The sequence below is a fragment of the Nicotiana attenuata genome, chromosome 8 (assembly GCF_001879085.1).
Source record: "Nicotiana attenuata strain UT chromosome 8, NIATTr2, whole genome shotgun sequence".
Lineage (NCBI taxonomy): Eukaryota > Viridiplantae > Streptophyta > Magnoliopsida > Solanales > Solanaceae > Nicotiana > Nicotiana attenuata.
The window spans coordinates 15,549,379-15,571,741 of record NC_031996.1 but is presented as its reverse complement, the minus strand read 5'-3'; the positions used below and the strand labels follow the sequence as shown (position 1 = coordinate 15,571,741).

Sequence of the window (22,363 nt, the reverse complement as noted above, 5' to 3'; positions counted from 1 at the left end):
GCATATATGATTCAAATACAACAAATCACTTGTTGATAAGAAGTTCCTAAAAGTTGCTTTCTGATGCTCATTTGTTGCATCCATCTCAGATCGTATTGACCCCCCGCAAAACTAATTGAGGTATGCACAAGCTGACATGAACATCATAATAAATTAAAAAAAAAAAAAAAAACCTCTACTGTTATGGAGTTAGTCGTTAATTATCTTCCTACTATTTTGTTTAACCTCACATTCCACTTGAATTTCGACTGATACAACGCGTAATGTCTAACTATACTTATAAGTTTTTCTTTTTTCTTTTATTTCAATGACAAGATAAGCAAATGATGGCGTTTACCTGGAAAATGAAGAAGATTCCAGAAGGACAACATTTTTAACAACGATTTTAGAAGCTGATTAAGCATGATAAAAATGTTTTTAAGTATACGCAATAATCTTCTTTCTATTAGCTGCGATACTAATAATTGCCGTTTGACTATATGCTTCTTTGAACTCAACTTTTTCGGCACTACTAGAAATTCGGAAAAAAGCGATCAAAAGGCGACCAAAATTGGTCTGTCAAGAAAAGCGACCAAAGTTGGTCGCTAAATTGGAGAAAATAATTAAATAATTATTCTAAATACATTAGCGACCAAGGTTGGTCGCTATTTGGTAGATAATGTGGTCAAAATGTTGACCGGACTGGTCAGACTTGCTTGGTCAAAGAAATACTGAAATTAGCGACCAACTTTGATCGCTAAAGTGGGACCCAGCTATAAAATTTTAATAATTATATTATTATTTAAAAAAAATTATAAAATATAAATAATATAATTCAAAATTAGCGACCAAAGTTGGTCTCTTTTCAGGTCAACATTGGTCAAAATTTAAAATCACTTTTGTACTTACTATCTAAATAATATAAATGTAATCCGTTAACACTTTTGTAATACATGGGATGAATACACTAAAATATACTCTAACATGCTATATATGTAGTTAAAGTAGTACAACGAAGCGTGTTTTATATATATATACATATATATATATTATATATATATATATATATATATATATATATATATATATTATATATATATATATATATATATAACACGCTTCGTTGTACTACTTTAACTACATATATATGTAAATTGATTCATCGACTTATAACCTAGTGATGAATGAATGTGATTCATTAACTCTGTTACAATACTTATAATGAATACAGTATCATGTACTGTAACATGCTATATATGTAGTTAAAGTAGCATGAAGTGTGTGTGTTATATATATACACACACTAACATATACTATAACAAGTTATATATACGTTATAGTATTACAATGAAGTGTGTATGTGTGTGTGTGTATATATATATATATATATATATATATATATATATATATATATATATATTATATATATATGTATATATATATATATATGTATGTATATATATATATATATGTATGTATATAAGAACATGAAGCGCTAGGAATACAGGGCCGGGTTCTTTTAGGTATTGATACACTTGTAAATTGATTCATCGACTTATAACCAACTCAGATGCATCTTTGAATATTAAAAACAAAACGTCTCGACATATATCAATTAATATGTTATAATTGATTCATCGACTTATAACCTAGTGATGAATGAATGTAATTCATTAACTCTGTTATAATACAAATAATGAATACAGTAACATATACTATAACATGCTATATAAGTGTTTGTCTCTCTCTCTCTCTCTCTCTCTCTCTCTCTCTCTCTCTCTCTCTCTCTCTCTCTCTCTCTCTCTCTCTCTCTCTCTCTCGCTCTATATATATATATATATATATATATATATAAAAGAACATGAAGTGCTAGGAAAATAAATATTTATAGCTAATAAGATTTTTTTTTAGCTATAATATTTAAAAACCAAAATAGAAAAAAAATTTATTTAATTTTTTTATAAATAGCGACCAACGTTAGTCGCCTTTTGTAAATCCAGACTCAAAAACGGGTTTCCCCCTCCATTCTCTTATTTTTCTTCCCAAATTTTTCCAACTCTCTCTCAACACATTCCCCTCTCCTCTCTATTTCCCTCACACAATCAATCCCCACAATCCCGCGCCACCACTGTGACCGCCGGAGCCGCCGCTGCCCCTTTCTCTCCTTCTCCACCTAAAAAAAAAATCTAGGTTTGAATTATAACCTTGAATCTTTGTTATTTCTAGTTTTTGTTTCAATTATTTCAATATTGTAGTTTAAGAATATGAAGTAGTGTTTAAATTCTTTGAACATTGTATTTTATTGAGGATTAGGGTTTAGGTCTTGTTTTAGTTAGCTTTGTTAATTAATTTTATTAACTAATTAGTTTAATTAGTGTTGAATTTAGTTTAGTTAGATTTGAATTATACTTTGTATTGTCTTGATAGTTTAGTTAGAATTTAGGGTTTAGGATATTAATTAAAATTTTTGTGTATGAATTAAAATTTTAGGATATGAATTGAGCCTTTAGGATATGAATTACCTTTAGGATATGAATTGGACTTTTAGCTTATGTATTGGAATTTTAGTTTATAAATTAAAATTTTAGGATATGAATTGAACTTTTGTGGATATGAATTGAAATTTTACGATATGAACTGAACCTTTAGGATATGAATTGAACTTTTTGTGTATGAATTTAAAATTTAGGATATGAATTGAACCTTTAGGATATGAATTGGACTTTTAGTTTATGTATTGGAATTTTAGGATATGAATTGAACTTTTGTGGATATGAATTGAAATTTTAGGATATGAATTGAACCTTTAGGATATGAATTGAAATTTTTGTGTATGATTTGAACCTTTAGGATATGAATTGAGCCTTTACGATATGAACTGAACTTTTAGGATATGAATTGGACTTTTAGTTTATGTATTGAAATTTTAGCTTATAAATTGAAATTTTTGTGTATGAATTGAACTTTTAGGATATGCTTGAACCTTTAGGATATGAAATTAATTAACTAAAAAAAGATTAGGATATGAATTAACTAAATTAATTTGTTCTTGTTTTATTTGTATAGATGGAACATCGTACTTGGATGTACAATAGGAATTATCCTAGTCGAAGGGGTTGATGACTTTATTAGACATGCAATGGAACTTCCACCAAGAATAACTTGGATACAGTACCTGACAGAGTGAGTCTTTAATTTTTGTTCTCATTAGCGACAATGATGATGAGAAGGCAATGGCATGCGTTTCAAACAGTGATGGTGTAGGTAGGAATTTAACATTTCCTAAGCAGATAAAAGAAGAGGTTATAGAGGAATTCTCTACTTCATTTTCCAAGAGAAAAAGAAGTTTAATTGAGTGTGACAAGGTTGATGGTAATGAAAAGCTGTCCGTTGCTCATGGCCGTTCCCATAAAACGGGGATCATAAGACTCTGTGATGACAAAGACGAAAGGAAGTTTTATTTTCAACTTTCTTCCAAGTCTGATCCGTACAAGCGTAATGGGATTGGTGATATTTCTTCGGATTCAGACAATGATTTGAGTGACAAAAGTATGGAAATGCTAATCAAAAGAATTAAAGGTAAAACACTTCTCTAAGGAAGAGAAGTTTGGAGAAATCTGCTGCCTATAAAGTGCACATATCACGTTCATGCAGAGTTCACCATCCTTTTTTACTTTTCATTAAGTATTTTGATTTACTTTTATATAAATTTTGAAATACTAATTCAATGTAATTTTTCTTATAGGGTCGCTTCACAGCTGACATGGAGGAATTCATACGCAGTCAGCCACCTAATGAGTCGGGCGAGGCAATCCAACTTTCGGACGAGGATGCTGAAAGAACACTCCTTAAGTACTTTATATACTTTGAACTAGACAATAGAACCGGTTTTCGAATGGGCTTGTAATAAGCGTTAACTTAGTTTTGTTAGCTTAATGTATTAGTTCTATTGAACTTTATACTTTGTTGGTTTCAATATTGTTGTTAATGTTATTTTTGTTGTGTTGTTGTTGTTGTTAGTTTTGTTGTTGGTATTGTTGTTGTTGTTGCTTGTAATAGGGAATTTGGTATACTGGCAGGTGGTGTAGCTGCCAAAACAGGCAGTTTCTGCCAAAATTATACCCAGAAAAGCGACCAACTTTGGTCGCTTTTCTATTAAAAAGTTATATTTTCTGGGCAATAGCGATCAAGGTTGGTCGCTAATTAACCCAGATTTCCTATATAACGACCAACTTTGGTCACTATTCTAAAAAATTCTGGAAATTAGATTTAAAAAAATTAAATTCTTGAAATTAGCGACCAATTTTGGTCGCTTATCTTTAAAAGAAATTAAAAAAAAAAGCGACCAGCTTTGGTCGCTATTTTCCAGATTTTAAAATATAATATTTGGTTTACAGACCAAAGTTGGTCGTTATATTTTTAATAATAATAAATAAATAAATAAAAACGTAATTTAAATATAGAGACCAATTTTGGCCGCTAAATTTATATTATTAAAATATTAAAGCGATCAAAGTTGGCCGGTATATTGTTTACCGGAATATTTGGTCCTTTTACCTTAGAGACCAAAGTTGATCGCTAACTCTAAGGTAAAGGGACCAGCAAAATAGCGACCAAGCCAGTTTGGACGCTTTTTGGTCGCTTTGTGACTTGTAAGCGACCAACTTTGGTCGCTTTTTGTGGTCGCTTTTTTCCGGATTTCTAGTAGTGCGGGAAAATATCAAATAAATTTTGACAAATTGAAGTGGGGAGTTCACTTTTTATTATAGTACTTTAGATTAAAGAAACTTCTCGAAACGGGAATTGGAATTAAAGAAACGATGAATCATTATTTTTCTTAAATATGTACCTAAATAGTAAATAAAGTATAATGCACTAAGTGATTGTAAAGTCTGAAAAGGGGAAAAAAAGTTATACTCTTAATTTTCTTTCAAAAAGTTACAATACTCTATTAATAAATTTTAGCAGTCTATCGCATACCGGCAACCTTATTCAGATATATAGATATATGTTGCAAGGGATAAAACATTTTTTGTTTCACGATTTTTTTCTCTCAAAAGTTTGAGTTTGAAATCGTTAATTAAGAATAAAGATATTTTTATCGTCGCATTACATCCTCAAAGCAAAAGAAAAAGAAAATACTGTGAGTTGATACCGAAAAATTCGACTCGAATAGTAATAAATATGTGATCATTACTCAAGTACAGAAGTAACTCTTTCCTAATAACAAAGAAAGACCAAACTACAGCCAAAATACTAGTACTATGAAAATGTTAAAAGCTACTCTCGTAAATTAAAGGCCTTTGGAAAAGTGACTGAAATTGACTGAAATTGCTGAAATCTGGTATTTTATGGTATCTCGGTTTGTGATTTTATTTGATTGGCGCACAAAGTTTAAAATATCATAATTTTTTTTTTTGTTTTTTCCCTTTCTAAAAAGGCCTATCATGTTGATGGCGGAGTTAGACACGACTCCAACTTGTATATTTCAAGTAAACAAAAATTACACAAAGGAGGATATAAACCTTAGCGGCGTCGATTACAAGACGAATGTTGATAGATTTCAATCTTATGTGTAATTATTCAGAAAGGGTTGGCCAAGAAATGGAGGATTCCTTTCTATGCATTGAGATGTATAAAATAACAGAACATGATACTACAAACAAGTAGGTATCAATAACTCTCAACTTAACACAATAAAAACTAGCATCATTAATGTTTAACCAAAAAATAAGATTTTAGTCAAAGCTAGAATTTAGAAGAACTCGGGTTACAGATAATCAAGAAAATGAATAAAAAGAAGTAATTATGGATCGCAAGATGATAATCAAGAGAAACAAATAAATCACTGTCTATTCCAATAGTATCTCGTATCCTTACAACTGATCATACATCTCCCTTTTATAGATTCCTTTGGAAATATACGTTTTCCTTATAATGAGGCTGTTATGAGTAATTAAAGACATTGAATGTTACGTTACATAATCATTACATTTAAAATATATTCTCTAACGCACTCAGGATTTAATACCCATAAAATGCCGTATCCGTACTCTTTTCCATTGTCAGATTCATTCCTTCTGATTCTCGAATATAAATGACTTAAATAGGTACGGGCACCGAGTTGTTTGTCTGATTGCCCGTGCCTCTTCCTCTTTCTTCGCTCGCTCCTGTTGCACCTCATGACTCTTGGCTAATTGCAATTCTTTGACTATTTGACCAATCCACGTGTCCTGACACGTCACCTTTATATATAAATATAATTTTTTCCAATACAGATAGTCCCCCCACTTTCCATTTATTCATCAGTTGAATAATTGGGAAGTGGATTTCATTTAAAAGAGAATTTTTGTCACCATTAATGCTCTGACAAAATTGACGCTTCAATTGTCACTTCCATTTAATGCGTTTTTACATGTGTCATCCTCTTATTAGCTCTACAGTTTTGCAGCACTTTCTTAGGCTTTCTTTTCGGCTTCCCTGTTCACGAAGTGTCAGTTATCATTATTATGGTCCTTCCATCATTGTACTTTTTCCTTTTGCCGGCTGTCCATCAGTATAAATATAATTTTTTTCCTTGTCTTTTACCACATAAAGCGTATTGAACACTTCAATTCTTCAAATCTCTATTCACTTCTTCTTCACTTAAATCTTCTTCGCCATGACTTCATCAAACCCTAACCCTAGGAGAACTCCTATTTTAGATAACTTCCCCAATGCCCCCATTAGGCATAGAAGAGGTGGTAGACTTCATAGCTTAGGGTCTGCTCGCGATGGTAGCACATCCACGCCTTCTTCTAGTTCTGGTCCCTCTTCTAGAACTAGAGGTTCCTTTTCTCAAAGGTCTTCTTGTAGGAACAAAGAACCCTCTGAACCTTTACGTGAGCCTTTAGTTGAAGAGATAGTCCCAACAGAGCTATCTTTTCATCATGATAGGGAATCTCTTAGGAACCAGGTTGCCACTTTAGATCGTGCCGATGCTTTCCCTACTCAAATTACAGAAATTCTAGCTCCTATAGTTCGTAAGGACTGTCACTGGAGTGATGATTTTCCCATTATCATTCCTAATCCAAATCAGAGGATCACTTCCTACATGATTGGATTCTCCTTTGTTTATACATACCCTTTCACTCTAGGGTTTAAACCAGCCATTGACCCGGTCATTCTAGATTTTTGCCGTTTTTTCAACGTTTGTTTGGGTCAAATTGGTCCAATTGTTTGGAGGGTTGTCGCCTGCTTGAGGCACCTCGCCAACTTGGCAGATGTTGGCTTTACTTTCCCCCACCTAATTCACCTCTACTCCCCTAGGCTTTTCCGTAATGGTGTTTTTACCCTAGCAGCCAGGAGCAAGAGGGTTTTAGTAAGCCCCGAAGATGATAAAGACCGTGGCTGGTATGCTCGGTTTGTTGCTGCCCCCACTGCTGGTTTAGTGGGTGAAGATAACGTTCCCTTCCCTGAGAAGTGGAACTTTGCACGCAAGTGTTATATCTTTCTCGTGCCTTTTCCTTTCAAGCTTATTAATTTCTCTAATGTCGCTTCTTTTCTTTTCTCAGCAACCATGGGTGTTGTGGAGAATGTGCCCAACTTTCGTGGTTGGGTAGAAAAATTGTTGAGGGCCGCTCCAATGGAGGGTAGGTCATGGAAAAACCTTTCCAACCGTTACGGTTGGAAAGTAAAAACTCACGGTAAGAGTTTCTATTTTATCTTTCACGTATATAAATATTTTCTTTTATTGTTCTAACTTTTATCCTTCTTTTTATCAGGATTTGCTATTCGAGGGGTTACTGCTGAGGCAGTTGCGGCCTCTCGTGACTCTTTGGGTACTCGTACCTCTTCAGCCTGAGAAATAGTCTTGGGTTCTTCTTCTGCAAAAAGAAAAGCTTCTGAGGAAGAAGACTCAGAAGAAGAAGATGAAGGAGGCTCCCTGGTGACGAGACCACGAGCTAGAAGACGTATCGTCTCAGATGACGAAGCTGAAGTTTCACCTCGTCTACCTCTTCCCGAGCCTGTTGACACCCCAATTGCTATTCCTGATGATGACATCACTCTTCACGATACTCGTGAGTCTATTGATCAACTTTTTATCAGTGGTTTTAGTAGTGGAAATTTAGGGCCTGTTTTAGATGAACTTCCCTTATCTTCCTTTTCTACTCCCGCGCCTGTGATTCTTTCCTTACCTGCCTCAACTATTTCTGTTCCTCCCTCTACTGTTTCTACTCCTTCCACCGCTCCTCCTTTGATAATTCCCCCACCTATCGTTCACCATACGGAGGTGGGTTCTTCGAGTAGAAATACTGCTATGAGGAGCGTAACTATTGAAGTTCCTGCTGATAGCAGCCTCTTAAGGAAGTCAGGTCAAGTTGACGTTTGGCTCGAGCCTTTAATTGGCCCAATCGAGAAAGCAAAACTGGAGAGCCATAGCAGCCTGACTTTAATGAATGACATAGTGCATGCCACTTTTAAGGTATTTCCTTTCTTTCTCTTCTTTACTTTGTAAAAATTTCTATCTTCGAGATTCTTATTTTCCTTCCTTTTTTCTTAGGCCAATCTTATCTGCACTGAACTGATGAACAAAATCTCCCTCTTGGAGAAGGTAGCACGTGATTCAGAAAAGGTTACACGTGATTCTCAGTTGGAAGCAATCAATTGGAAGGAACAATTTGACAGTGCTCAAATAGACATGGAGGATTTACAAGAGAGCAAGAGTACCTTAGAGCAGCAAGTGCGAGTATTATCTTCGGAGCTAGCGGTTACCAAGGCTTCCTTGAACCAAGCAGAAAAAGAAAAAGAACGCCTTGAATCCTCCTTTTCAAAATAGCTATCTAAGGCTAGCGAAGAGAACACGGCGTTGAAGGCTCTGCTGAATCAAAAAGAAGTTTATGCTGGAGAGCTCGTGCAAAACTTAACTCAAGCACAAGAAGAGCTTCGAGTCTCTGCTGATAAGGTACGCGCTTTAGAGAGATCTCATGTTTCTCTTCAAGCTTCTTATAACTCCGCCTTGACCGAAAATGAGGAACTCAAGAATGAGGTGGCTGCTTGGGAAAAGGATTATGAAATCCTTGAAGAAAAATTTGATGTTGAAGTAAGTTGGGCTTTTTTGAATTCGCGTCGTGATACCTAATTGAAGCTGGTCAAGAAAACTTCGACTTGGAGTCAGAATTAGTTAAGGTTAATGAGACCATTGAACAAGCTCAGCAAACACAGGACTTTCCTTCTTTTTTGCAGGCACCGCTTTGGAAAGTTGTGTTAGAAACCCTTGGCTTCATTTGAGGGTTGGTTTTGGAACACAAGTCCCCAAGTCTTTTATAGGGCAATCTGTATAAACTATTTCGTGGTTTTATGACTAAATTCGTACTTGGTCTTAAGTATTTAAGAAGTTTTTTTATGTTATTATCTTAAACTTCTGTTTATTCTATTCTTGCCTTTATTCTTAAGGACTTATAGAATAGTTTGCATTTTTGTTTTTCGAAAATGCTTCTGTCAATCTCATGACTAAATAATTTAAACATGAGTTTTATAAAAGAGGGCCTTTTTATATTTCGACACTTAATGAAGAAGACGTCTCAACTTCATAATGCTGTTATCATACGATAAAAGAAATTGGAACACACATGTTTCTTTTGAAATAACATTGACTAGTTTTTTTTTATTTGAACTTTGTCCGGTTTTGAATAATGCTTTACATGTATTTGAATTACATCTATAACTTTCTCTTAACTGTTTTTCTTGTAACAGATTTTTAAGAAAAAATAATAAATACGAGGTTTTTCTTTATAACCCGTTTCAGAACAATAAACGCAAGGTTTTTCTTAATAACCTGCTTTAGTACATAGCTTTTACCCTAACTACAGTAAGGTTTTCTTTAGCCTTGGCTCGTGACTTCGTGACTTTTACTCTGCACTTGACTTTTTCAGGCTTGATTTCTCTTCAATCTTCTTTGCCTTCTTTATACATACTCGTGTATATTATATAGTCCCCCAAGTGTTTGAGTGTTGAAGTATGAAGCCTCGAGCACTTGATTGTTCCTCTCTTTTGGTCCTTTTCGTGAAAAGGAAAAAACATACGGGACTCGGAGGTGCGATTTTAGATGAAGACTGCCTAACCCGTTTATATTTCTATCAGAATAATTGTAACCCTAGGCCAGGAATTTTAGTTTATTCCGGGTGCCTTACAGGTCGTGACTCATCATTTAGTACGGGTTAGTTTATTGCCTAGCATCTAAAATCGTTAGTAAAATTTTAACAATTCAAAAAATTAAATGAAAAATGGTGATACCTGACCGTGGGTATTCCTTAGAAGTAATATCTCTTCAAATGAACAACATTCCAATGTGAAGGTAGTATTTTGCCATCCATTGTCTCCAATTCATATGCTCCCTTTCCTGCAATATCGCGAACTCTATAGGGTCCTTCCCAAGTTGGACTTAGTTTACCCGCGTTGGCTGCCTTTGTAGATTGGAAAACCTTTTTAAGTACGAAGTCCCCAACTTTAAAGAATCTGAGGCGTGCTTTCCTGTTGTAATATCGTTCTATGACTTGTTTTTGTGCTGCCATTCTTATTAATGCAGCTTCTCTCCTCCCTTCAAGTAAATCTAGATTGACCCGCATCTCCTCATCATTAGATTCTTGTGTCGCTTGTGTGAACCGTGTGCTTGGTTCTCCTATCTCCACTGGAATTAAAGCCCCAGCTCCGTAAACTAATGAAAACGGTGTTTCCCCTGTGCTTGTTTTTGTTGTTGTGCGATACGCCCATAAAACACCAGGTAGCACCTCTGGCCAATTTCCTTTTGATTCTTCCAAACGCTTCTTTAAATTATTGATAATAAACTTGTTTGTTGACTCTGCTTGCCCATTACCTACCGAATGATAAGGCGTGGACGTAATCCTTTTAATTTGCCAACTTTGAAAAAATTCTGTGATTTGAGCTCCTATAAACTGAGGACCATTATCACATACGATCTCCTTCGGTACGCCGAATCGGCATATGATGTTTTTCCAAACAAAATCTTTGACTTTCTTTTCTCGTACCTGTTTGAAGGCTCCTGCCTCTACCATTTAGTAAAATAATCAGTAAGTACGAGCAGAAATTTTACCTATCCCTTTGCTTGTGGTAATGGACCCACGATATCCATTCCCCATTTCATGAATGGCCACGGTGCGATGACCGGATGTAATAGTTCCGCGGGTCTATGCATGTTGTTACCGTACCTTTGACATTTATCACATTTGGCCACGAAACTTTCCGCTTCTTCTTCCATTTTTGGCCAATAGTAACCTGCCCTGATTAAGGTTCTTAGAAACGATCTTCCTCCGACGTGACTTCCACAGTGCCCCTCGTGTCTTTCCCTCATTACGTACTCTGTTTGAGAAGGTCCGAGGCATCTAGCTAAGGGACCACCGAACATTTTACGATATAGGTTGCCTTGATTTAAACAGTAGCGAGCAGCCTTTTTTCGGAGTGCATGGGCTTTTTTCTTGTCATCAGGGACGGTTCCATACTGCAAAAAAGCAACAATCTCGTTCCTCCAATCCCACGTTAAATTATTAAAATTTACCTTATTTTTATCAGGGTCGAGAGCTGAATGAAATAAATGAATAACCGAAGCGTTTGCATCACTTGCCACGTCAGCCGCAGATGCGAGATTAGCTAAAGCGTCTGCTTCAAGATTTTCATCCCTTGGTATTTGTATAGCTTTCCAGGTTTGAAATTGCTTTATTAACTCCCGCACCTTTTCTAAATATTGCTGCATCCTTGCCTCCCTGGCTGTATAAGTCCCCAGCATTTGATTAACCACGAGCTGTGAATCGCTCTTGATTATAATCTGATTTATGCCAAGTTCTCGTGCCAATTCTAAACCTGCAATCACAGCCTCATACTCTGCCTCATTGTTAGTTATAGAATGACATTTAATAGCTTGCCGTGTGGTTTCACCCGTAGGTGGTACCCAAATAATCCCTAAACCTGCTCCTTTTATATTAGATGAACCATCGACGAACAAAGTCCAAGTTCCTGGATTAGCTCCATTAAGCACATGTAATTCTTTTTGTGCTTCTAATTGCATCCCCTGACTAAAATCAGCCACGAAATCAGCTAACACTTGTGATTTTATAGCAGTTCTAGGTTGGTATGTGATTTCATATTCACTTAACTCTATAGCCCATTTGGCCAACCTACCTGATAACTCATGCTTATGTAATATATTACGTAAAGGGTAGGCAGTTACTACAACAATTGGATGACACTGAAAATAAGGTCTTAATTTCCTAGATGCCATGATTAATGCAAGTGCAAGCTTTTCTAATTGAGGATACCACATTTCCGCATCTAACGGAGATTTACTAACATAATAGATAGGGGATTGTTTACCTTGTTCTTCTCGAACCAAAACAGCACTTACCGCTACTTCTGAAACAGCAAGGTAAATGAGCAGTCTTTCCCCAACCTTTGGTTTTGCTAGCAAAGGTGGATTTGATAAGTATGATTTCAAATCCCTGAGTGCCTGTTGACATTCCTCATTCCATTAGAAATGATCCTGCTTTTTAAGGGCTGAGAAGAATTTAAAACATTTCTCTGATGTTTTAGAAATGAATCTTCCCAAGGCTGCAATCCTCCCTGTTAATCTTTGAACTTCTTTCTTGCTCAAAAGTATATCAGGGATTTCCTCAATGGCCTTAATCTGTGCAGGATTCACCTCAATACCACGGTTAGAAACAAGAAAACCCAAGAATTTACCTGACGCAATACCAAATGAACATTTTTCGGGGTTTAACTTTATATTAAATTTTCGCAAAATCTTAAACGTTTCAGACATATGCGATATATGTTCTTTTGAATACTGAGTTTTAACAAGCATGTCATCTATGTATACCTCCATAGTCTTACCTAAATGCTCTTGGAACATTTTGGTAACTAACCTCTGATACGTTGCGCCTACATTCTTTAGACCAAAGGGCATTACTTTATAACAGTAAGTCCCCGTGTCTGTTATGAAGGAAGTTTTTTCTTCATCTCCTGGATCCATATTAATCTGATTATACCCTGAATATGAATCTAAAAAACTTAATAGTTCATGACCTGCAGTTGCATCAATCAATTGATCTATGTGTGGCAGTGGAAAAGAATCCTTAGGGCAGGCTTTATTAAGATCTGTGTAATCTACGCAAACCCGCCGCTTACCGTTCATCTTTGGAACTACAACAGTGTTGGCTAACCAGTTAGGATACTTTACCTCACGAATAGAGCCAATTTTTAGCAATTTTTGGACTTCTTCTTGAATCACCTGATTCTTGAAAGTTCCTTGCTTTCTTTTCTTTTGGTTGACTGGAGGATATGAGGGATCTTCATTTAGTTTATGAGTCATCACCTCCGGTGGTATCCCTGTCATGTACGTATGGGACCAAGCAAAACAGTCTGCGTTAGCTTTTAAAAATTCAATTAACTTACGCTTCACCTCCGGGCTAAGATTGGCTCCTATATACACTTTTCTCTCTGGCCAGTGTATAAACAAAACCACAGCCTCCCGCTCTTCTATCGTCGTTTCGATGTTTTCATTTTCCTCTGGTTCTTGAATGGAATCGGGCCTTGAATCTACATCTGTTTGTTCTTGTTCAGTTGAGGTTGACGCTATGTTATCCTCAACTGAATTCTGTAATTGCTATTTTTCTTCACCCTTCGTACTTGAATCTGCCACGGAGTTGATGTTCCTAGATATCTGTTGATCTCCCTTGATTTGACATATTCCCCATGGCGCTAGAAATTTAATGATTTGATGCAAGGTTGAAGGAACAGCGTCCATTTCGTGGATCCATGGTCTCCCGAGAATCATATTGTAAGCCATCTCCATGTCTACTACCTGGAACTTTGTATTTTTGACGACTCCTTCAGCAAATGTGGTGAGCGTTACCTCTCCTTTCGTAACGACGCTGGAATTATCAAACCCAGATAGAGTATGTGCCTTTGGTATTACTTTTTCTTCAGCTTGCATCTCACGTAATACTCTTAATAGAATAATGTTTATGGAACTACCTGGATCAATCAAAACTCGTTTTACATTAGTATCGTATACAATTAAAGATATTACTAGTGCATCGTTATGAGGAGTTAACACGCCATCTGCATCTGCATCACTGAATGTAATGTTGTCTTCTTCTAAAACTTGCCGCACCCGTTTTCCTTGGGTAATTGTTACTTTGGAAATTTTGTTAGCAGCAGTATATGATATACCATTGATGTCTTCACCCCCACTTATAACGTTGACAGTTCTTTTGGGAGAAGGTGGTATTGGAGGCTCCTGCCTGTTCTTCATGTATGCCTGTTTACCTTTCTCACTGAATAACTCAGTGAGATATCCTTGTTTTAACAAATGATCAACTTCACCCTGTAAAAACCTGCAATCTGCTGTTTTATGCCCGTGATCGTTATGAAATTCGCACCAATGATCAGGGTTTCGTCTGTTTGGATTTGATCTCATTTCCTTGGGCCACCGTACCTTATCTCACATGCTTCTTAAATCAGCCATGAGTTCAGAAGTGCTCACGTTGAAATTATAACCGCCAAACCTTGCCTTTAGACCTCCATCATTGTCTCGTGACTCACGTGCGCTTTGGTCACTCCCAAATCTTGATGATGAGCCTGACTCTCTATTCCTTGATCTGTGATCGTACCTCTGATTATCCTATTTTGACCGCGAGTCTCTTCCCGCAGGTCCCATGTATTGCTCGTACCTATTTTTTACCGGATCTTTTTTCGGACTCTGAACGTCTCAAACTTACCTTTTCTTCTTTTTGAAATCGCGGAACAGTATCTTCCTCAATCCTTAGCTTCGTGCTATACCTGTTATAAACATCATTCCACGTTGTAGCGGGGAATTCTCGAAGGCTTTCCTTGAGTTTCCTCGTAGCTTCCAAGCTTTTTTCATTCAAATTACTTGTGAAAGCTATAGCCGCTCAGTTGTCGGGTACATGTGGCAATGTCATTCTTTCACGTTGAAATCTATCCACGAATTCCCTAAGTAGTTCTGAGTCCCCTTGCTTGATTTTGAAAATATCCTCCATTCTTTTCTCTACTTTTTGAGCTCTCGAGTGTGCTTTGATGAAAGAATCTGCAAGCTCAGCAAAAGAATTTATAGAATTTTCGGGTAAAAGAGAATACCATGTTAACGCTCCTTTGGTGAGTGTTTCACCGAATTTTTTGACTAATACTGATTCAATCTCCTGCTTAGCCAAATCATTTCCTTTTACGCCCGTTGTGAATGCAGTCACGTGGTCTCATGGGTCTGTCGTTCCATCATATTTTGGAATATCAGGCATTTTAAACTTTTTTAGAATTGGAAGTGGAGCAGCACTTGGCTTCCAGGGTTGTTGTGAATATCTATCCATATCTACCCCTTTGATTATGGGTGGCACCCCGGGTATCTTCTCTATGTGCTCACTTTGCTCCTTGAGCTGTTTCTGCAAGGTTAGTACTAAATTTTGTAAATCGGAATTAAATACATTACCTGGTTCTCTATCCTGAGATTCGCTGGGAGTTCGTCCACCGCCTGAGTTAACAAGCCCAGAACGAGGGTTTTCCAAAGTGTTGTTATTTGGAGTAGGTGTGGGTGTTGCAACAGGTAACTGATTAACAAGTGCCTCAACAACTTTATTGACCTGAGCAACAATTAATTTCTGCAAAGCCTCATCAACAGCTTCAGCATTTTCAGATTGACCATGCTCGTTTATTTGAGACCCTTCAGGAGTACCCTAACGAGATTGTCGTGGTGAGCCGTGTGGAGTAGAAACTCGAGCGTTAATATGCTGTGGATCTTCCTGATTTTGTTAATTCATTTGGTTTCCTTGAGTGTTATCATTGTTGTTCGACATAGTTGATGAAACAAGGGAGGTTAAGCGAAAAATAGATTATCAGATTCCCGGTAACGGAACCAATTTGTTTAACCAAAAAATGGGATTTTAGTCAAATCTAGAATTTAGAAGAACTCGGGTTACTGATAATCAAGAAAATGAATAAAAAGAAGTAATTCTGGATCGCAAGATGATAATCAAGAGAAACAAATAAATCACTGTCTATTCCAATAGTATCTCTTATCCTTATAACTGATCATACATCTCCTTTTTATAGATTCCTTTGGAAATATACGTTTTCCTTATAATGAGGCTGTTATGAGTAATTAAAGACATTGAATGTTACGTTACACAATCATTACATTTAAAACATATTCTCTAACGTACTCAGCATTTAATACCCATAAAATGCCGCATCCGTACTCTTTTCCATTGTCAGATTCATTCCTTCTGATTCTCGAATATAAATGACTTAAATAGGTACGGGCACCGAGTTGTTTGTCTGATTGCCCGTGCCTCTTCCTCTTTCTTCGCTCGCTCCTGTTGCACCTCATGACTCTTAGCTAATTGCAATTCTTTGACTATTTGACCAATCCACGTGTCTTGACACGTCACCTTTATATATAAATATAATTTTTCCCAATACAATTAACAGCAAAAATATTTTTTTCTTGGTCTGAACCTAAAATTCAGGATATCGTCTTGATCAAACTTCAAAGAAGCTCTAACTTGTCTAGGCAAAGAAACAACTTCAGTGAAGAAACGTTCTGTCTTTGTACTTTCCCAAAATCTTTTGTACTTGTTGTCTTAAATATGATTAAAAGAAATTGTACAATTATAAAAGTTTCAAACTTGTGGTTTAAACTATGTCATAACATTTATGTGGTTATAAAAACTTTTTACTAAGGATAAAATGAAAAATTTAAATTAAATTATTTCTATTTTTTTTATTAAAACTTAAGGAAATAAGTTTATATAAATTAGAGCGGAGGGAATAATATAATGGAATAAAGAATCATGCTTCTACATTATCACATACCTCCCCCACAAAAAGAAAAAAGGGAAAAAGAAACCTCCATAACATTACTTTATTCCTATCGTTTTCATTAGAAATTTGATAAATGCCAAAAGAAATTGAATCTACTAAACCTATGATGGTAAGATACTGTTCTTTTCCACAAAGACCAAAGTACAATAATTATTTTGAGGGTCCAAACACCTGTGGCTTGTCATTGGTGTAAATTACTAGTAGTACTTGGTATTCATCAGTCTCTATCGAAAGTTGCACATTTTGCAACTCCAGGGGAGTTTCAGAACTCACCACTTTAACTGAGATTTCTGAATTTATTTATCTGGTCCCATTTGTTTGTCTTTGTTCCTTAACCCCCCCCCCCNTTAAACCCCCCCCCCCCCCCCCCCCTCCTCCCCCAATCTTCATACTTATTTGACACCACCTACCTTTTTTTTTGTTTTCATTTAGTGTCGGTGTGAGCGTTACTGTGTTAAAACACAAAATCAGAAAAAAAACTGTTAGAAGAATTAAAGAAATCTGGAAATAGTAGAGAATCAGAAATATTCCGAGTCCACAAGTTTCTTGTGTGTCCTTAAGGAATTTTAACCCCCTCACAAGTTGCCAAGGTAATGGATTAAATCCTCCAAGGATAAAACGGAATAAACCTTCCTGCAACAGTGGCAATACAAACTGCAGGATCCCAACGAACTCAAAGAACCAAGCAAAATCACACTTACGAATTAGAGAGAGATTGACTGCGAATTAGGATGCAGTATATTCAAAAAGAAAGAAGTTCTGGAGTATTTTTCGTGTGTAGAAAATGGAGCCTTGCCTCAGAATTTATATGCAATTATCAGAAGAGGTGTCTGGAAAAGGTGCCTTTTCAGAAGAATACCGCGGTTACGGCAGAACCGCGGTCAGAGAGGCTCTCTGAATCTGCCTACCGCGGTTCTACTGCGGTTACGGCAGAACCGCGGCCAGAGAGTCCCTCTGAATCTTCAGCATGGTTCTGGCGTATTTTCAGCAGTGATTTGGCATTTAATTAATTATTAAATAATTAAATAAATTTTCTCCAAAAATAATCTTATCGATCATTTGACAAATCCAAATCCAAAGCCGAAGCCGAGCCGAGCGACGACGACGACGGGAGGGTTCATTCTCTTCAACTCCTTTTAAGAGCTTTAAGAAGTGATTCTATATATAAGCACACAAATGTGATTGTCCCTCACCAATGAGGGACAAAGTGCAAGACAAAAGTTCACTTCTTCAAATTTTTAATTTTCCCTTCATTTTATTTCCCTCCATTTCCAATTCACACTTCTTCTACTTTAAAGCCCAATGGCTTAAAGTCCAACAAATGGGTGCACCTAGAATTTTACATCAAACTACATAACATTTAATTAAATCATAAAACATATGTAATTGAACAACAATTGATAAAATAAAACTAACATAGAAAAAGACAACAATAGATACATATTTCAAGTAAGCATAAAACCAAAAGAAAAAAAAGAGTCAAGAGGGTTTGTAATCTGTAGAGAACTTTTTATTAAAGAAGCTTTTGTAGAGATTGACTTTTAAGTTATAAAATCTATTTAAGAATCAAATTTTAATTAAATAACTATTTTCAAGATTATTTGTTTATTTCAGAGGAATTTCAAAAAATAATATCGCTAATTTTTCTTCTCTTTTCCACATTTATTTGTGTGCCGAAACTTTAGGAACATCAACAGCAGTTGCTCTTGTTGTAGATTTCATACCTTCAACTTATTTCATGGGGTCATTGCATATTTGGTTCGCCTCTCGGCTTCCATGGCAGAAACAAAGCCTGCAAATACAACTTCTTCTTGAGTGATGCGCAAATCAAAAGTTGGCCCATCAAAATTGAGGACAGTAGTGGGTATACCTCGTGTAACCCTCTTCGGAGGGCTTAAGTCAGCTATTAAAGCAAAAAATTGAACTTTCTTCGCGAAACCCTAACAATGACTGAAATAGAATTACTAGTAATGAGAAATAGAAGATTGACAGTGAACTAAGAATAAATTACCCAAAACCTTTACCTATTTGTGAGGGAGTACTTTTTAGGAACAAAATTGTGGTTGTATTCATAGAGAGAAATTCGCGAGCTTGATCGGGGATTTGAGAATCTTACTGAGTGAGTGAGTGAGTGAATGAGTGACAGAGAAACAGAGAGAGAGAGAGCATCTGAAAATCGTGGAGGAGAAAGAGAGAAAAAGATAACTCGCGTGTTTCACGCCTCAACGGTAAAATACATATTAAATATGTTTTTTGCTATAAAATATTAAAGGTGGCTATGAATAATAATATTTTTGAAGTATTTTTTTTATAATAAATAGGGTGCAATATTTAGCTATATCATGTAAAATTTCCTTTAGTTTACAGAATATTTAATGTCTAGACAAGGTTTTGAACCTATGAACAATATCTAACTTCGAACACCCTGAGCCGTTAGGCTACCTCAATCAATTGTATCAAGGGTGTTCAATATATATATATATAAAATGATAGTCGACCTATATAGATAACATAATTTTTCGGTGAAGGGTGTTCGCTTGACCACCCTTGAAGTAGTGTAGCTACGCCATCGTATATATTGGGGCACCTATTAATCCGCATTTATATTGCGTAAGTCCCATTAAAGAGGAAAATGCTCTCTAATAGAATATTTTTTATTTTCAAGGCTCGAACACGAGATCTCTAGTTAAGGACAAAAAAATTTATCCATCTCGAAATAATCCTTAATGGTAGACATTACCTACCCTGTCCACACACTAACCACCCTTCACAATTTTTCATGTTTCTTGTTTCTCCTGTAATTGGCATCCAATATAATCATAACACCAACTCAATTAACCTAGATTTCATTAGGATAAAACGCTATCTAGTTAAAAGTATTTGTTTTTAAGACTTGAATTAGAGGGATGGAGGAATTCCGATCAACAACAACAATATACTCAGTATAATCTTACAAATAAGATTTGGGAAAGGTAGTGTGTATACAGACTTTACCTTTACCTTGTGAAGGGGTAGGGGCAATTGTACACATTCTCATGCATATATGTTTGTCTTCAAACAAATTTTTTAAACCAGCTTGTATTCATTCTAACTCATTAGTTACTGTCACCACCCCAAACCCAACCTGTCGTGATGGTGCTTATCGTGAAACTAGGACAGCCTCAACTCAACGAAAAACCAACCACAATACCGAAATTTAGAATATTTGCAGAAGAGTACTTTTATCATTTAAGAAAATAGACCGTTCATAACATAAGCAAAATCCATAACACGATTCAACCAGCCCAAAACCAGGGTATCACGGAGTACATGAGCGTCTAGAGAAATAACTTAGTCTACTACAATGTTTACTGATTACAACTGAAAGAGAACTAGAATAGAGAAGGAGGGTCAAAATCTGCGAACGCTATGCAGATACCTCAACAATCTCCCAAGCCTGCAATCTCAATCAGTGACTGTAACTGGGATCGAAAGTACCTGGATCTGCACACAAGGTGCAGGGGGTAACGTGAGTACACCAACTCAGTATGCAACAAGTCCAACCTATGGACTGATAGGTAGTGACGAACTCAACCTCATCAAAGATAACAAAATTAACGTACAGAAATGTAGACATGCTTTTAGTTAAATAAACAGCTCGAACAATAAAATGGAGTAGGTATGAGCAATGTAAAGAAGTATAACTCTACTACATCTATATACCAATGCACATGCTGTATGAAATGCACCATGCTGAGTGCCTCATGTGCCCACACACTCAAATGCTCGTCCACTCAGTACTGTATATGGCTCATACGGCCCAGGGAAGATCCACCCCAGAATATATACATCTCTGACAGCAGTCACTCAGTACTGGGGAAGGCCAATCCAGCCTATGAAGAAGATCCATCTCTAGATAATAATAATAACAACCTCACAACCACTCGGTACTGTATATGGCTCACAAGGCCCAGGGAAGATCCATCCCGGAATATATACATCACAGACCATCAGTCTCCAGTACCGAGGAACGGGCCAATCCAGCCTTATGGAGAAGATGCATCTCCATACCAAGAGAAGATCCATCCCTGAATATAATCAACCGCACCCACTGTGGGTGTGGAGACTCCGGAGGGGCTCGTACGTCCTAAGCACTGTCACAAGCCAACGAAGGCATAAATCAATAATCCGTTGCGGCGTGCAACCCGACCCATAACTGTTACTCATAATCAGGCCCTCGGCCTCACTCAGTCATCACTCTCCATTCTCTCCCACGGGCACACAATGCCATGAAAACTAGCCCGGAACAATGACATGATGTGCAAATGAATAACAGCTGAGACTGAGATGCGATATGAAATGCATGAACATGACTGAGTACAGAATATCAATGAAATCAGTGAGATGACAGCAAGAAATAACCACTAGGGGTCCCAACCGTATCGGCGTAAAGACCTAGCATGATAACTAGCATGATTTGCAGTCCATTTACTTCATCACATGAAGAAACATAGATATCAACAAGATAGAATTACTAATCGGTGCCATGGAATGAACCATGTCACAATTCTCACTGTGCAAGCCCGCACGCCCGTCACTTGGCATGTGCGTCACCTCAATACTATCATATAGCACATAGTTCGGGGTTTCGAACCCTCAGAACCAAGTTTGGAAGCGTTACTAACCTCAAACCAAGCCAAATCCTACTCCGCTACGCCTTCGCCTCTGGAATCGGCCTCCAAACGTCCCGAATCTAACCAAAAGAAATGCAACGCAATCAATATAGGCCAAGGAATCAATTCAAACCAAAATCCCGAAATTCACCCAAACCCGACCCCGGACCCACATCTCGAAATCCAACAAAAATTACAAAACTAGGTACTCCTTTCACTCCTGAGTCTATATATACCATAATTATCAAAATCCGACCTCAAATGGTCCTTCAAATCCTCAATCAAAACTCTCCAAAACTTAAGCCATAAACCCCTCAATTTCACCCCTAATCCCCACTAATATCATGATTAAACAATGGAAAAATCATCATTAACACAAGTAATAAAGCTTAAGTAACTTATCCCACTGAAAATCCTTGTTTCCTCTTGAAAATCACTGCCCAAAGCTCAAATCCCGGCCAAAAATGGTGAAGAATGACCAAAAATTCGCGAAGGAGCCTTTATATATATTCTGCCCAGTACTTCCGCATCTGCGGTCCCCATTACGCATCTGCGGGGCCGCCTCTGCGCAAAATGCTCCGCTTCTGCGGAATCTCATTAAAAGGGCATTTCCGCTTCTCCGGTTACCTGACCGCACCTGCGGTCTTTGCAGATGCGGAGACCAAACCACACTTGCGGCCCTGGCTACGCACCTGCGCTACATAACCGCTTCTGCGGTCCTCGCACCTGCGTTCCCCAATCCGCAGGTGCGGAAATGACATAAGCAGCGGCTTCAGCTGCTCAAACCAAGTTCCAATTCTTCCGTCAACCATCCGAATTCATCCCGAGGCCCTCGGGACCTCAAC

The 22,363-nt window shown here is 36.9% G+C and overlaps 1 long non-coding RNA gene across 1 annotated transcript; it reads right to left on the bottom strand.

Moving 5' to 3' along the window:
* Window positions 18,584–18,974, bottom strand: LOC109231867. The gene is made up of 3 exons (XR_002068857.1): window positions 18,891–18,974; window positions 18,737–18,816; window positions 18,584–18,658 (listed from the first exon to the last, which is right to left on the bottom strand). It is a non-coding gene; the product is annotated as an uncharacterized LOC109231867 (long non-coding RNA).